This window comes from Mustela erminea, chromosome 21 (genome assembly GCF_009829155.1).
Source record: "Mustela erminea isolate mMusErm1 chromosome 21, mMusErm1.Pri, whole genome shotgun sequence".
In the NCBI taxonomy this organism is placed as follows: Eukaryota; Metazoa; Chordata; class Mammalia; order Carnivora; family Mustelidae; genus Mustela; species Mustela erminea.
The window spans coordinates 27223458-27238601 of record NC_045634.1 but is presented as its reverse complement, the minus strand read 5'-3'; the positions used below and the strand labels follow the sequence as shown (position 1 = coordinate 27238601).

The window sequence follows — 15144 nt, the reverse complement described above, 5'->3', positions numbered from 1 at the left end:
ATCCCTCTCTGGGATTAGAGTTTTGTATCAGAGTCCTCCTTGTATATGAAAATAGTGAAAGGTCTTATAAGAATTCTGCTCAAAGCCAACAGCTATTTTAATAAAGAGTAACCTTTAGAAATTATCAAAGATGATCATAAAATTATTTTAAAATTTTTAGTTTAAGAAAGTCAGCATTAATTGTTAGTGTGGGATTCACATTGGGAAAGAGTAATTCCTAGAAGAATTTGTATGTATGTATGCATGTATGTATGTGTGTATGTAAGTGGATTTATAAATTTAAATATAAAATTTAAGAATCTGAGTCACTCTGATTCACAAAGTAAATGAAAAGTATCTGTTCTTATAGATCTCTCTGTTGAGGGCTTATCCACAGAATAATATCATCTACTAATAAACTGTAGCTTCTCTGTTTTTACCAAAAATAAACACTGGGATCACGGTCCTTGAAATAACTCCTCTTCCCTATTCTCTTTCCTATTCCAATTAATCTGTGTCTTCTCTCAGGTGGTAACGTCTCCTACAGATGTTAATAATTTCAACATCTGGTGGGCTTGTTCTTGATTCTGCTCTGTGAAGCCTTCTTCTGGCTTTAATTGTTAGCCAGTGACAGTTGCTTAAAATGTTTATTTCAGATTTCCTGGCTTTTCATCCCTAGAGACAGGTTATTAATATCTCTAACACTCAGGATATGTGGAGGATCTTCTGTTACTAGAAATCTGCCCTTGCTTAATGTGAACTGTTTGAGGCAAAAATAAAAGGTTTCTATCTTTGTAACCCCAGTCGCTAATATAGTGTTTAACATACAGTAGTTAGTTACCGAGTAAGTATTTACTGGATGAAAACGTGTCCTGAGGGGTGGGGACTGGAAGAAAAAATATTCATTTCAGCTTCTGCAAGGGTTGAGCGGAGCTTTAGGGAGTAAGCCAGTTGGAAACTGGTTTAAGTAGCTTCTGTTAAATCTTCATGTATAATTGTACCTCCCTCTGCCATCAATAAGACAAAAACACTAAAGTTTCCCTCTTCTTTTTTTTTTTAAGATTTTATTTATTTATTTGAGAGAGAGAGACCGTGAGAGAGAGTATGAGCGAGGAGAAGGTCAGAGGGAGAAGCAGACTCCCCATGGAGCTGGGAGCCCATTGCGGGACCCGATCCCGGGACTCCGGGATCATGACCCAAGCCGAAGGCAGTTGTCCAACCAACTGAGCCACCCAGGCGTCCCAAGTTTCCCTCTTCTGCTAAAGAGAGCACTCAGGCTACCTTTTCTGATGCTGACCATATTCTGTTCATGCTACTCATCATTTTTGTAAAAATAGAAGGACAGGGGTTTTGGGATAGCTCAGCAGACTTCAGAAATACATGCTCAACTAAAGTGAATTTGCATAATAGTAAAAAATAGTAAGTTTAAAAAAAATTAAGTGAATTTGCCTGAAGAAATACCTTTCCAATCTGACAACTGGAAATAGTATTGCTAAAGTGCATTAAATCTATTAAAAATATACAAAAAGAGGAATAGTCATATTCATAACATAAGAATAAAATTAATAATGTACATATAATTGAATAAGACTCAACTGAAAACATCGTTGCAATTTTACCTGACTGAAGGCGACCCACCCCCTATCCATTTCACGGACAAGTAAAATTTAATAATCATGCAGAAGCTTTGCGCAGTGACAGTATCGTAGCCAATGAGATTTATCCGAGGCACGATCATTGCTAATTGATAATCATGCAGAAACATTCCAAGGTTGCCTCTTTTACCGTATTTAAAGCTAGATGGGATGTGACATTTGAGAATGACAAGACTTTACCAGTTTGGGCCTTGCCAGCTTTTTCCAGTGTTAGCATTTTTCCTTTTCCCCACTGTCGCTTAAAAATAACAACAAAGAAATAACTCTCAATTTGCTTTCCAGTAGTGGGGGACATTTTGAGCTCCAATGATAGTGCACCCATTAATGCATCATTTATGGGGAACTGCTATGTTTCAGATACTGTAAAGGTACATAAGACTAGGTTTCTGCTCTCAAGGATCTCTTAGTCTGGCGGTTCAATATTTGAACCATTTTATTTTACATTGGCTGGACCTTTCTCAGAGTTCGGTTTTGCCGCACCATTCTGAAACTTGACGAGCATTCTGAGGGCCACAAAGGTAATTAGAAGAATAGAAAATGAGATGCATGTGGGGGGGGGGGGGAAACAACAACTCAAGAGTTGAATTATTTAGTAGAGAAGAGAGAAAACTAAAGGGAAATATATTAATCGTTTTTGAAGTGTGATGGTTGATGAACACCTGGTGTAGCGCTGGCCAAGGGTGGGGAAAAGGAAGAAGGGAATCCACTGTAAAATGAGATACTTAGGTTAGACTTGCAAAATAACTGTGTTATTTTCACGTGGGCCCTACTAACTAAAGGTACTCTGGACCTTTTTTAAAAGGCACTTTATAATTCTGTAAGATATCTGTGGTTTCCCTAAGTTGAGTCTTTTTTTCTTTTTTTTAAGATTTTATTTATGTATTTGAGAGAGATCACAAGTAGGCAGAGAGGCAGGCAGAGAAAGGAGAGGAGGAAGCAGGCTCGCTGCTGAGCAGAGAGCCCAATGCGGGGCTCGATCCCAAGACCCTGAGATCATGACCTGAGCTGCAGGCGAGGCTTAACCCATAGAGCCACCCAGGCACCCTTCCCTAAGACGAGTCTTGACTGAATTTCAGGATCAGCCACAGAAGAACATTCTCCACAGTCATTCAGAAAACCATACAGCCTGACCAGGGAGAAAGCAAACACTTGGTTCCGGGATGTAGGTGACAGTGAATCAATAAAAAAACAAAAAACAAAACAAAACAAAAAAACCCCAGCAACAACAAATGGTCACAGCAAGGGCAGCCCTGTTTCAAGAAGTAAATCTTAATTCACTTATATCATCTTAACACATCATTTAGAAAATTGAAACTCATTTACTCTGGGCAAACTTAAGGGCACGATTTTGATCCTTTTAATGATTACAGTTTCTTTTTAAAACAGTATTTTCTCACTTCTTGCCCAGATTGCATTTTGCTTGGGAAGATGTGTGCCTGAAGAGGTAATGCCTCTCATTTAGGGTCGAGAGGCATTCTTGCTGTTGGTTTTTTCTAAAAAGCATTTTTCAGATGACAATAGCTTGATAACTTGGGTTGGGATCTCACCCTTCAAAGAAAATGGGGAGTTAATGTCCATTTCCTTTGTGATTTAACTTCTGGCAAAGCATTAGATTTTAAGCCCTTTCACGGGTGCCACATTTCCAGAAAGGACAAGACTCAACCTTTCCTCTTTGCCAAATGAACAATTGCATGTCTACACCCTTACCATATAGCCCCTGGCGTCTAATATGCAGTAATTTGCTTAAGACGGAGTCTCAGCTTTTATTTTGTCCTAAAAACCTTCTGTATCATATTACTTGTGGCCAATCCTAGGCACTGATGTCCATACCGCTGTGGTGCCTGACAAAAAAATTAGCCTGGGGGAGGTGAAGATCCCTTAGGGTAAAAAGCTATTCATTTTCCCTCTGCAGTGCTTTGGGAGAGTGGAGGAATGTTTTAAACATAACAAGGGTTTTCTGATGACTAGCTGATTTTTGAAAATCTCTTCTTGATCTCTGATTTGATTGATCTTTCCTTTTGTGCTTTTATTCCTTAGTTGCAATGTCAAAGCTGTTTGTACTCTACTTCTAATATATGAAAAATACATATTTGCTCAGTTTTATTACATATTCTAACTTTTACCAAGAGGTAATTACTCCCCTCATCACATCTAACCATTGACTTGCAAAAATCAATTTTTTTTAGTGAGGTTGAACAGTTAGTTGAACTGCATTATCCTTGTAATTCATATTTTTCCCGAGAAGTATATTTTTTCTGCCTTTTTTTTCCCTTAATGATAAAGACTGGTTCTGTCCCCCCCGTTATGAATGTGGACTTTTCCGCTCTCAGAGAAAAATGTCTACACCTCTGTCATTAGCTGCATATCTATCTCAAGCAATGATTTCATCCTAGTCACAGATCAAGGCGTTGGGAATAGCAAATGATTGCTTCCGCAGGGAGACTATCTCCCAGGTGGGCTAACTTGCCAAAAGTATAACGTGCTGGAGACATGATGACATTCAAAGATACAGTCCCATTAACATGTAATAAGAGAATGTGAAATCCAAAAGAATCTAGAAAGGGCATAATTGATTCTGTAGGGGAAGTGATGTCTACTCAAATTTTTAAAAAGCACGTCCTCAACTAAAGGATACAATTATCTCTAAATATCAATGAGGTTTAGGATGCAAAAACTTGGTTCCGGATAGCTCTACACAGTTGACACTAAACCCACTCACGTCTCATCCCAGCTACTCTGAAATGTGCCATTAACAAAAAAATCATGAGCGGTAAAAAAAAAATAAAATAAAATTCAGAAATCTCCACAATTGGGGGGATAATTTGGGAGGTCAGCTTAATTCTTCATCTGACTTTCAGACACCCACGGTGATGATAAATTTTACTGTTTCTTTGCTTTTTCGAACAGGAATTATTTTAAAAGCATTACTGAGAGGAGAAATGTCAGACCTATTATTTTATATGTATGTGTGTGTATGTTTTTACTTAGCTTTGGTGACTTTCCATGTTTGACGGTAATGTGAATGCACCAAGAAAAGGGGGAAAGGGAAACAAGTAATTATTGGTGCCTACTAAGAGCAAGCCAGTATGCGCCCAGCAGTGTGTGTGTGTGTGTGTGTGTGTGTGTGTGTGTGTGTGTGTGATATTTAATTTAATTTTCATAGCCCTGAGGAGGTACTATCATTAACCCTAATGTACAGATGAAGCATCTGTGGCATGGAAAGGTTAAATAACTTGCCCAAGGTCATAGGATTATGAAGTGGCAGTTAAAATGCAGATTATCTTAAAGCCAGGGAGAACAAAATAATCCAAAGAAATCAGAAACAAAGCCCATTTCAGCATATCAAGAGCGCTTAGGAGACCAGGAGCCTTGTCTGATTTGTCTCTTTGCAGCTTGAATTCCATTTCTGCTGCTCTCTTTCCTTCTAAGCTTTCCTTTTTCCTTTGTCATGATTTACGTGTCTCTTTTTCTTCACTCTTCCTAAAGTCAAAGCAGGGAACAGCTTAAACGGTTAGGGGAAAGAGAGACTAGGGCGGCCCGGTTGTTGCGGTTCTCTTTGTTTTTTATGCCTCAAGCGTATGATGCCTTCACATCCCGGGTCTTCCAAAACCAGCAGTGAACGTGGTGCTGTCGCTGCCGGTACTGGCGGTGTGAGTACCTGCTGAAAATAGGCGGTGAAGGCGAAGTAAGTGTCTAATTAACATAACAAAGCATTCTGATAGAGTTAGCCTATCACTGAATGAGGCAAGTGATTCGAAATCATTCTGTATTGTTTCCCTATCAGGTATAAGTTTAACTGTGTTGTAACCACTGACAACCTCGCTTCGTTTCCTTCTTAAATCAAGAAATATTGTCTGACTTGTCCCCCCCCCTTAGCTGTACTGCTATTTAAAGCTTATTTAAAATATCATGCTTATGTTGTAGACATTATGTTAGTATAATTCTGAAAAAAAAGCATTTAGTTGCCTGGTTGTCCTAGTGGATGCTTTTAAAAAATGATTTTCCTTCTTTTTAAAGAAAAACAACTGTCTCTGTGGCTTGGGGCTTCAACATAGGTTTGGGGTTTATAGCACATTTAAAATCACAACATTAGAAATAATTTCCTGCCTGCTTCATAGTAGGTGCTCAATAAGTAAGTATTGAATGAACGTTCTAATAAATAAAATACCAGCGTAAAGCAAACAACCGTACAAGTAAATAGCATGTCAAGGGAAATTCAGTAGCTCAGAAAAACAAACGCAGATATTAGCAACAACACTATATGAGTTTTAGATTTTTACCCTTCCAAATTCAATATAGTCATTGATTTTGATTCTTACTTGTAAAATATTAATAGTTTTACATAATTTTCTGCAAATTAAATTTAAAAATTTAATTCACATAATCCAGGACTCTCCTGAATGAATTTTTTTTTTTTTTTTTTTTTTTACAAACGCTTAATGCAAAAAAGTAGTAGGGATTTTTTTCTTTTTTCTGCATAGTCTCTTTCTCTGTCCAGATGCATCCCAGAGGTCAGCCTCACGGTCCCTAGCCCATTCAGAGCAGCCTCTTTCCCCCCTCTCCTCCACCCTCTTCTGAGGAATGTAGAAATCTGGCAGGAAGGCACCACAACCGCCCTCCTTCCTAGTAGACCAAGGATTCCTATTGTCGGATGCAGTGGGCATGAAAGCAGCAATTTTATGGCACAAAAGCTCCAATAACATTTACCTCGGTTGGCTGAGACTGAAATGCACACAGGCAGGGCTCAGTCCTGGTCTCTCAAGCACCAGCTTCCCTTGGCTTTTTGCCACTTTGTGCATTTCAATGAGACAAGTTCTTTAAGGAAAGAGTTTTCCTTGTAACTTGCAGTGGAGTAAACAGACCGTTCAGGCATAGTTTATTGCTTTACAAACTCAGCTATGCAGACTATTCCAAATCGAATGCAACAAAGTAATTAGTGAAATCATTTGCTCATTAGAATTCATAAGCATGCATTGTCCTATTTATTAAAGTTAGGTTTTTCTCTTCTAAAGAATTGCTAAAAGTTTTCTATGTAGAGGAGGATGACCCAGCTGTAAAAGCTTTTACTTGCTCAAGTATTGACATCGAAGGTTCTCCATATACAAACATCTCCTTCCCCTTCCCCCGCCCCTATGGCCAACACTTTGTTGAATTAATTTGGGGATCCTGAGCATGCGTATTATGTTGCAAGGCAATCATTGAAATGAGGATGATCTGCTTCAACAGGGTCAAGTGTTGACCATACCAGCCCCATGTCATTATATAAACAGTAAGCAGAGAAGGGTCTACCTGATAAACCTACAGAAACATTAATATCCTGATAGGCTGAATTGGGCAAAATTGCATAATTTTGCAAAATTGCATAGTTGTGGCCCCTTACTTCATCAGAAAGCCCCTAGTACACAGGCAAGGCAAGGCAAGATGGTACCTTAGGGGAGCCTAGACTCAGTATAAATTTAATCAAGAATGAATGATACGTTCCTACAGCCAAGTTTTATCATGCATCTAATGTGGGCTAAGAATCAGTTGCCAAATACAGTTGCCCGACATAATTTCCTTTCTATGGGATTCCGTTTCTGTATCTGCTTTTGTGGGAGTAGGGGCCCCAAAGAGACTTTAAAATTATAAAATGTCACATAATTGTAAAATGAAAGGACTTCTCTCATTTCTGCTCAACATTATCTCTAATGACTGTTTATAAATTAGTTCTGTTTATACTAGTCAGATCAAATTTCAAAAATCATTATCCAATGTGTACAAAATGATTAGCACATTTATTAAATGGGATCCTGTTGACTGTGCAAATACCAACTCGTATCTCCTGTTTGGGTGAACCAAGCAGGCTGAGTTCCCTTAAAGTCAGTGTCTTTTTTAAGTAAATTAATAAGTATCTGAATTTCTGCTCTTGCGTCTTTATTTGCATTTTGTTGAATGAACTAGGGTCCAGTCCCTAATCAATATATTTCAAATACTGGGCGCCTGGGTGGCTCAGTGGGTTAAGCCTCTGCCTCAGCTCAGGTCATGATCTCAGGGTCCTGGGATCGAGGCCCGCATCGGGCTCTCTGATCAGGGGGGAGCCTGCTTCCCCTGCCCCTCTGCCTGATGGGGCAGGGTGAGCCCCGTTCTTTCCTCTTCTGCACTCCAAGGAAGGCAAACCACTGGAATGAGTGCCTCTCTGCCTAGTCGTGATCTCTCTCTCTGTGTCAAATAAATAAATAAAATCTTTAAAAATTTTTTTTCAAATACTCATTTCTTTTAATAAAGGACAGTTGTCTCCTTTTAACTGACAAACAAGCCATTATTTACAAAAAACCCTAACCACGGCCTTATTAATCCTTGTGTTAACAGTTTCCCTCATGGATAGATTTATTCCCCTGCTCCATTTAATCTGCCCGTGGTCTCCATCCACTGATACGCAAAGAGAATCCAGAAGGCACAAATAGGAGTTGGAGTTCTAACTTCACAGTCACCACCCTGAAGATTCGAATCACACCCCAGGGCAGACAGATGCATTACACACCCTTCTTCCCCACCTCACACCCACCTCTACTCTACTCACCCCTGCCCCTCCCCAGCCTCTGGGCTGCGCCGTCACCACTGGGCTGAGAATCAGAATCAGTTCTGCGTTGATCCAGTCCCTCAAGTCTGCTTGGGCATAAAAGGCTTCATGTGCTTCAGAAACACTTTTACCTAGATGTCTGCACCTTCTGTTCGCGTAGCTACTTATTTTTTTCTGGGTAAATATATATAGCTATGGAAATTTCCAGTAGTTACCTGCCAGTAGCAGAGTTGCAATCCGAGTTTCCCTCTGTTTTGATTGGACTGATTCCACTTTTTTTCCCCTTGAGAGTCATTAGAAAGAGAACTTGTAGGTGGGCTTGGTAGATTTTGCCTCTTTACCTCCATGTATTTTTGTCTATGGCACAATCTGATTTCCCCTGAATGTATCGAGGAAGTGTGTCAGTGGCATCTGAGGACAGTTGGAGTTTCTGGGTTAATTTCCAGTGGTTTGCCCTCCTTGGAGTGCAGAAGAGGAGAGAACGGGGCTCGCCCTGCCCCATCAGTATCTGCCTGTAGGGTAACTGCTTCGGAAAACAAGTGAAGCACTCCCAATGAATTGTGCTTTTGGTTCCTTAAATTTGCACAGCATCTCCATCAGGATTTTACAGTTGGACTCTAGCTGTAATTGCTATTGGGATGAGATGCACGACATGGGGCGTTGAAGCTAAGTACTACAGTGTTTTAGTGGCCAAAAATATACGGCATGGTAGGAGCATCAGGCTTCATGAAATTCACACTTGTATATCTTCATGTTCCTCACCCATTTCTGACATGCTGCTGATTTGCCAGCAGGCACTCTAGATGAAGGTGATAAAAATGGCAAAGCTGAAAGATGTTGTTTCTTAAAAGATACTGTATATCAATTGAGAAAGAGGAAGTAGATTGGGATTGTAAACGTTTAAAAAGCCTCTGAGGCCCTTGGTTCCTCAGTCCTGACAGTTGATATTAATCTCATCAACGCAACAAACGGAAAAAGATAATAGTTTTAATCTTATTATAACATGGTACAAAATGGCACCCATTAAAGTATTTCTCCTAATATAAACAGTAATTCCGTATTTCTGTAGCCTCAGCTCTCGGACCCCTTGTCCTGATTTGTCATTAGATATAAATCAGTTTTTATGCTCCTTCCAGAGACGCTTTAAAGCCTAATGTTTTCTTATTTGAGACATTATAATTCTAAAGAGGGTAAAATTGATAGTTTCACTAGCAAAAAGTATCATATCCAAAATTATAATGTATAAGAATAATCCAAAGATCCAGGCTGATCCACCGTTATGGTTATTTAAGGCATAATCAATGAGGCTTGGAATTTAATGCTATTCGCTTGGCATCATAATTCTCCAGGGTGTCAGCGGTGACCACTGAGTCTCCAGTCAAGTTAGATTATCCTTTAACATGACTCTCTTCCGTTTCTCTTCTCTTTCCTTTTCTTTTTTCCTTCTTAGTATTTTAGTTATGTTTTCTGAAAATCAACCCCCCTTGTGTCAACCCAGTGAAACGTTTTCATGGTGCTTACATTAACTTGTATCTTAAGAGCATTTTATATGTATATACTAATTATTCTCAAGAATAATCCAGTACACAGGATTGTATTATTTAAATGAGTCAAAAAGGGTAGAAGGCAGAGAGTTCCCTAAAACCTCTGAAAGGAGTCATTTTCTTGTTGCCATAGAAATGAGGAGGGTCTTGTGCTTTGGGCCTTACTCAGATCATGCTACTTTTGTTTAATTACAATAAAATACTAACCACTCATCAAAAGATCCTTTGTTCTATTTAGAATTCAAACTTTTGTCCTTCTGAACATGTTTACCTGCTTTGCTAGGATTACCTTCTAAGGACAAAGCCAGAAAATACTAATACAGTGGCCCAAAAAAGGAAGGAAAAAAAAATGCAAGTACCCTATAATAAACTTTAAGATTTTCTATTGATCTTTTTAATGCCCAAGCTTTGCTGTATTCTTTCTGTAAAGTATTTTTAATTCCACTGGTCACTTTAAGCTTTATTGCATTAGGAATTGCTTTAAAGCACATGCTTTTATTGACATTTAATTTGAGAAATGGGGAATTGAGATTCCTTCTACAGTATATCAAGAGTAACTATCCCCACAGTACACCACACACACAAACATACACACACACACACACACACACACACACACACACACTTGCACACGGTCCCCTTTTTCCTGGCAGACCCTGCAATACACAAGAGCCTGGTCTTAGAATGACAATTCCAAAAGTATTTCAATGCAAACACACACTCTGCCGTGTCCTCACACACACTTCTATTGGTTACAATCCAGAAAGGGAAGCTAAGAAACTGAACACGTGTAAGAAAAACAGTTGGTATGACCCTATATATTCCACGATATTTTTCAGATTTCTTCGCTAATCATTCATTTGAGAATGAATTGAACTTTGAAGGTGATTCAGCCATTTAATATTTAAAAACTAGGGTTATTCGCCAGAGTTCTCTTCCTTTGCTGCTTCTCCTGCCAACAGTGATCTCCTAGTAATGCCGGCAGACCAACAGAGTGAAGCTAATACCGTCACTCTGCTAAGGAAGAGAGATTTTCAAGGGAAGCAAAGGCGGTTTAGCTCCTTCTTTCCTACTGGTTAATGCCATCCGTGGGTGGTCATGCCTGCTCTGTTCTTGAACAAAGGACTTCCTTCTTGGGAGCAGCAGGAGTAAAACTGACAAGTATCACATCTGTTTCCTGCTGCTTCTCCGATTCCCAAGGGCCAGCACCACATATTTCTAGCAGCGGTTATGATGGTACCAAAGCAGGAGACAAGGCGGTAGGGCTCAAGTGAAAAAGAGATGGAAAAGAAAATATTAAACAACAACCGTATAAAAGAATTACATTCCAGAGGAACAATAAATGGGCAAAGATACAACTTGTCATCGAAGACAATTCTTTGGCGATAGTCTCTCCATTTGGTATAAAATCTGAGTTTTTGAGTGGCGTAGGGTAGGGTGTGTCTGTCTCCATGTATGTGCAAGGATCTGGTCCTGTATAAAGAAAGCATGGTTGAATGTGAGCGGCTCTTCCATCTGGCTGTAACTTCTGGTCTTTGCTGTCACTGCCTAGAAATGGGAAGAGATGCGGTGGGTACAATTCAGAGCCAGAGAGGTGTTAATAACTCTAGTTAATAACTCAATGCATGGAACATCAGGAGATGGGCTCAAAACATTGATGGAAATGTTCTCGACTGGGTTGGCTGCTGATGGGTATAAAATTCTGGCAGTTTCTTCGAAATTGTTGAATTTATCAGTTCAAGTTTCAAAATCCAAATTTTACGCCGTATCAGTGATCCCTAAGTAAAGGGGTCTTAATTAATTAATTTTTAAATGTTTTTATAAACATATAATGTATTTTTAGCCCCAGGGGTACAGGTCTGTGGAGGTTTTAAAAAGTAAAGGGGCTAACTAGCTCCATAGTTCATGATAGTTTAAAAAATTCTTCAAAATAGGGACGCCTGGGTGGCTCAGTTGGTTAAGCAGCTGCCTTCGGCTCAGGTCATGATCCCAGCATTCTGGGATGGAGTCCCACATCGGGCTCCTTGCTTGGCAGGGAGCCTGCTTCTCCCTCTGCCTCTAGCCTGCCACTCTGTCTGCCTGTGCTTGCGCTCTGTATCTCTCTCTCTAACAAATAAATAAAATCTTTAAAAAAAAAAAATTCTTCAAAATATTTAGGGACATAGGAAAATGCTTACAACATGAGGATACATGGAAAATAGCAAAACAGAACTATATAGTATGATCTCGGTTGTGACTATATCTGTATAAGAAAAAGAAGGCAGGGAAGAAATAAATAAGACTGCCCGTGGGTGTGTGATTTTTGTTCTCTTCTTTTTCTGATGTTCTTTACTTTTCTGTAGTTCTGTTTTTCCCCCGTATTTATATTGAGCGTGTGATGTTTTATGATGAAAAAATGAGATTAATGAGAAACTGTTTTGTCAGTACCTATCAAAATTGTTTATGTGGGTACATTGTCAACTCAATATCTTATTTGTCTAGATGTATCCTAGAGAAGTAGTGATAGAAGTGATTGGAGTTTCTAGAGAGACTTTGGAAATCTTAATGCCCACCAAAACAGAATTCTTGCTGTGTAACAATAATATTCAATTATTTAAAAAAGAACTTTAAAAAATATACATATGTAAGATTACTGTGTACATCTCTGTAGGTATATAAACAAGTGTGTGTATATATATACACACTAACTTGAAAAGACACCTATAATCTGTCATACAATGGATAAAAAGTTTGCAGAAGCTCAATATGAAAATTGATTGCTTTTTTTTTTTTAAGATTTTGTTTATTTGAGAGATAGCATGAGTGAGCGAGAGAGGGAGAGGGAGAAGCAGACTCCCCACTGAGCAGGGAGCCCACTGTGAGGCTCATTCCCAGGACCCCAGGATCATAACCCAAGCGTAAGGCAGACACTTAACAGACTGACCCACCCAGGTGCCCCGACTGATTGCATTTTCCAAAAACATCTGGGTACAATGCATCCAGGCAAACTAAGGCTACATAAGAAACATAACTATCTTTATTTTTTTAAATAAGTTTTCATTTTGAGCTTCCATTCCACCAGGTGGTAGAAACTTTTCGCGGACATAGTCAAATCAAGGTTTCTTGCCAGTTTCCTAATCCCATTTTTGGAATAGGATTATACTAATATCACATGATGCTGAGTGCTCTGGATTGAACTGTGTCCCTGAAATCCATACTGTTGAAGCCCTAATCCCAAAGTGATGATATTTGGAGATGAGGCTTTTGGAAGATATTTAGGTTTAGCTGGGGCCATGAGGGTGGAGTTCTCATGATGGGATTAGAAGAGACCTCAGAGCCCTCTCTGTCATTTGACAGCAAGAAGGCAGCTGTCTGCAAAACAGGGGGCCAAGAAGAGGGCCCTCGTCTAGTACCCAAGCGGCCAGCACTTTGATCTTGGACCTCCTGCCCTCTGGAACTAGGAGAAATAAATGTCTGTTGTTTAAGCCCCCCAGTCTGAGGTCTTTTGTTACAGCAGCCTCAGCAGACCAATGCAGTTATAAACATCTGGTCTTATTTCATGCTTCATCAATTGAAGTCTGTCAGTATCTCTGCTCATATTATAATCACTGCTGCCTCAACAGTCCATACTGACCACAGCACCTTTAAAAATACTGACCTGCGGAGCTCCTTGACTGCTCAGTCCTTTGAATGTCCAGCTCTTGATTTCAGCTCAGGTCATTATCTCAGGGTTGTGGGATGGAGCCAGGCTCTGTGCTCAGCAGGGAGTCTGCTTGAGGATTCTCTCTCTCTCTCTCTATCTTTCTCCCCCTCCCCCTAGTCGCATTCTCTCTTCCCCTTGCTCTCTAAATAAATTAATAAAATATATTATAAAAATAAAAATTCTGAACTTCTCTCAGTGGTTTCTATAGCCCTTTTGATTTACAGAAAATGTGTGGCTTCCCCAGGTGACACACTGGGCATGGTGGGGAACAGGCATGGGTTGTCTGTTGGAGGCTGCCTTGGTTTCATCTGCTTTAATACCCAATGCAACCATCGTTAGTCTCATACACATTCACCATGCTGGGGGAAGGACAAAATCTTGTTACTCTTGGGTCCATGTTTTGTTTCTGCTCTATCCAGCATGTAGGAGTTGGCATTGAGTAGAGTCCTTCCCGTACGTGAACACCTTCTGGATTTTCTTCTCCCCCCATCATGCAATCTTAGTCCAATACTATGGGGTAGCTTAGTGGGTTGGGTGCTGGAAAAACTGGCTGTGCATATCCAGGAATTCTTCCAGAACCTTTCCATTTCTTGCATAAATCTAAGCTTTAAAAACTCAAGAGATCAAGAATTTATTTCTATATACTCTGCTTCTTCTTTAACAGATTTTTTTCTAGGGTACCGTGTAGTCACAGAATATTGAGAAAGATACAGGGGGCAAAGGCAGTGAGTGGTGGTGTTGGTAGGGAACTTTAATTAATATTTCAAAATATTACTCTGGTACAACTGGTTATCTTCAGAATTTAAGATTAGAGCGGGGAAGGGAGGACTTTCACTTCCTGCTTTATATAGTTCTATAACATTTAAAATTCATAAGCATCCCTTTTTATTTTATTTATTTGTCAGAGAGAGCAAGCACAAGCAGGGGGAACAGCAGAGGGAGAGGGAGAAGCAGACTCCCTACCAAGCAGGGAGCCCAACACGGGACTCGATCCCAGGACCCCAGGATCATGACCTAAACCGAAGGCAGATGCTTGACCGACTTAGCCACCAGGAATCCCAAGCGTCCCTTTTAAATAAAAAATTACCCACTTCCATAAGTTTCATACCAGTTGATCCTGACTGCAATACCATGACCTAGCTAGGGCAGTTACTATTATCCCCATTTTAACAGATGAAGAAACAAGTCATTCACACAAAGTATAAATATCTTTAATCTTGGACAAGTAAAAAATGGGAGACAAATGCAGAAGGAGTGTCTTCAGTGGGTAAAGCACATGCTAGGAAAGAAGCTGTTAAAAATGTCTTAATGCATCATGTTTCGCTAAGCCCTTATTGATTAAAAAGCATTTCCAAGGTTCCTTTTTTGATTGATTTTTTCCACTGGAATAGCAATGTCCATCCTACCAATCCCAGAGCCGTGTCTTCCATTCTGGTCCTCACGGTTTTGTGTTTCAACTACTCCTATAGCCTTCCCTGCTGCTGCCCATTCCAGCTCCAACGCATTCCTCACACCAACTGATTTGACTAAAACATGGCCCAGATCATATCATCCATCATAAGGGCCTTCGAATGTTCAAGAGCCTCACAGGCAGCTCCTCCGAGAACTCAGGAATATCTTCTGGAAGATCCCTGGCATCTGATTTTCCAATTCTCTCTTCAGCCGTGGGGTAGGGATTAGCTACTCTACGAGGCAGCCTGTCCTATTTTGGGCAAGCTTCAAATG

The 15144-nt window shown here is 39.8% G+C and overlaps 1 protein-coding gene and 1 non-coding gene across 13 annotated transcripts in view; both read left to right on the top strand.

The window, feature by feature from the left end:
- TENM3 (teneurin transmembrane protein 3) overlaps nucleotides 1–15144 on the top strand; it is a 1246978-nt gene that overhangs the window by 1000661 nt on the left and 231173 nt on the right. The window lies entirely within an intron of this gene.
- LOC116582062 lies at nucleotides 1663–1802 on the top strand. Its single transcript, XR_004282363.1, has one exon. It is a non-coding gene; the product is annotated as a U4 spliceosomal RNA (small nuclear RNA).